Below are 2,609 nucleotides of genomic sequence, written 5' to 3'. Positions count from 1 at the left end.
ACCAGGTATTGCTAAAATATATTTTTTCATTTAGTTTGCATCATAAGTACGATTAGCATCACCATAAGAGAACAGAATTATAATTGTGTCTCACTTTCAGCATTGATAATTTATTTTTATTTAGCACAGTACATATGATAAAAAGGAGATATACAAAAATAATTAATAATTCCATATGTAAAAGGATTTTCTCCTCACCTTGAATTGTTGGTCTATAATTTGACAATGTTATTTGGTCACATCATTGAGCTAATGTTAATATTTTATTATTCCATTCAAATTCCGTCTAGGCTAACAAATGGACATAAAAGCTTAGAATGTTTTGTCTGTAATTAATAAAAGTCATCAATATTCTCAAGTAAACTTTTAATTGAGATATGTAATTGGCTGGATGTAATGATCTATTTTGACACATTTCTTAAATTCTGTTAGTATAAACAAAATTTACTGTGAAGTTCTTTTCCAAATTAATATTTTCAAACTCATTTTAAAGTAATAGAAACTTTTCTATGATCTAAATCATATGCAAAACTTCAACATACACATCAAATGGGCCTCCTCATTCCTCACACCTTCCCCAGTTGGGAACTTTCTTCTCTAAGCCCTAAGATTCCATCAAATAGAGTGACATTGGCCTAAATCGTCCAGTTTCCCTCATTTTCTCTAAAACAATCAGCTAATGAAAGGAAAGCAAACAAGAAAAAAATTGAGAGCCTAACTTATTTCGATGGTTCTTTTAAATACTCAGTTAACTTTGCCCATATTAGCAGCCTCTTAGTTTCGGGGAGAATTAAATGTTGGGCTAAACTGGTGCTTGGTTACATATTATAGCATCTTATGTTTTGTTATTTGTCAAACAGAATTTTGGTGCCGTGTTTTGAGAATTAGAGATGACTGTGGTACACATATAAGAACAATGTTTTTAAAATATCTAAATATGTCTCACATATTTATATAACCATCAAATATACTGTATTATTTTAGATATTTTTTAAAAAACAAATTAACTTAGATATCTAAGTTTTATTCATTACCTAATGCTGTGGCAGTGAAAGGTGCCTTTGGTGTTGTAATACAATGTCGTGAATGTGTGCATACACAAAACCTGTGTAAATCTCTGTCCTTATGAACCATAACAAATGTAGCTTTTGAATGCCACTGTATTAATTTTTCTTTCAATAAAAGAATATAATTAATTGTTTGGTTTTTGAAGTATATCTAATATTTTTCTTTTTTTTCCAACAGTTTTATTTTTATTTATTTATTATTACTTCTGTGGCCTATGAGAGCTGCCCTACAATTTCATTTGACAGTGCTATAATATTCATTTGAAATGTTCGTGGAAACATTCATTTGAAAGTTCCAGGCAGCGTTAGCACAGAATTGACCAAACACTATGGCAAGTTCAACCAATACCATTTACACAGAATATTTGAATTGAAGCAATATGTATTTTTCTCATTTATACGTGCTCATGTTAAATCAATTTATAACATCTACATAAGTAAATCTAATACGTACTTGAGCCCATTTAAGTGTTTTGTGTTCATACGCTGCTTATTAAATACATGGACAAGCAAAACAGATAATTTGAATGTATCTCTGAAGGAAAAGTAATGCTTAGACTTTGGTGTATGTTCTCCCCTGTGTAACCACATACCCTTAGTTCTGAAGTAGGATGCAACCCTTGATGTAGATGGAAGCCTTTACCTACCAAAGTGTTTAGGGAGAATAAGGTTACAGTTGTTTTGATGTCTAACATTCTCTTTTCTAAGTTTTATTTTACATTACCATTATATGTGTGGGTGAAGACACACATAATCACATATAATCATTTAAACACATACAAAATAATTTTTAAAAATTATGTCATGGTCTAACTTTGAATTTATGAGAGATCAATGAATAGCTTAGAAGGTTCAACAATTCACTGGTTAATGGTGCTGAAAATACGTTACAATTACCACGTATCCTGCTACAATTTTGAAGTTTCTTAGCCATTCAAGTTTTTATAAGTGTGAATTATCAATACCTATTCTGGTGCTAAATAGATGGTGCTAAATAAATTATTAGTGTTCATGGTTTTAGTAATACTTCTTTTATTCATTGTTAAAAGTGTCATCCATTTCATTCCTGAGTCAGAAATATTAACAAAATCCTATGTTAAATTAATCTTCACCAAAAATAGGCCAGTGAACTCTGTTTTTTTATATACCAGTACAACATTATTTAGGTGTTACAGAATGTAAATATATTTCTCTAGAAGTTATCAATTTTCTTTTTTAGGGCATTTATTTTTTTAGATTGGCAATGTCCGAATTGAAATACGACCTAAAGGTCAGATTATACCTGCACTAACCATGCTGCAGTCACTCGCGCCCTCTGGTGGTTGTAAAAAAATTCCCAAAGCAGTAAAACGTTAAATTGTGCAATATTAGAATTCTCGGATATTCCCTAAATCTGACAGCATTTAAAAATGCTTGAGTTTATTGAATACATCTATAAAAATAAAAGAGAGTTAATGTCTCCTGGCACCTACTTTCTTAGGTATCATACTAAGTTTTTTCATGATTTTCCAGGTATGAGGTGCTTATTAGTGTTTTTTTTTT

Source organism: Propithecus coquereli, unplaced genomic scaffold (genome assembly GCF_000956105.1).
Source record: "Propithecus coquereli isolate 6110/MARCELLA unplaced genomic scaffold, Pcoq_1.0 Scaffold8, whole genome shotgun sequence".
NCBI classification, from domain to species: domain Eukaryota; kingdom Metazoa; phylum Chordata; class Mammalia; order Primates; family Indriidae; genus Propithecus; species Propithecus coquereli.
This window is presented reverse-complemented; position numbering follows the sequence as displayed.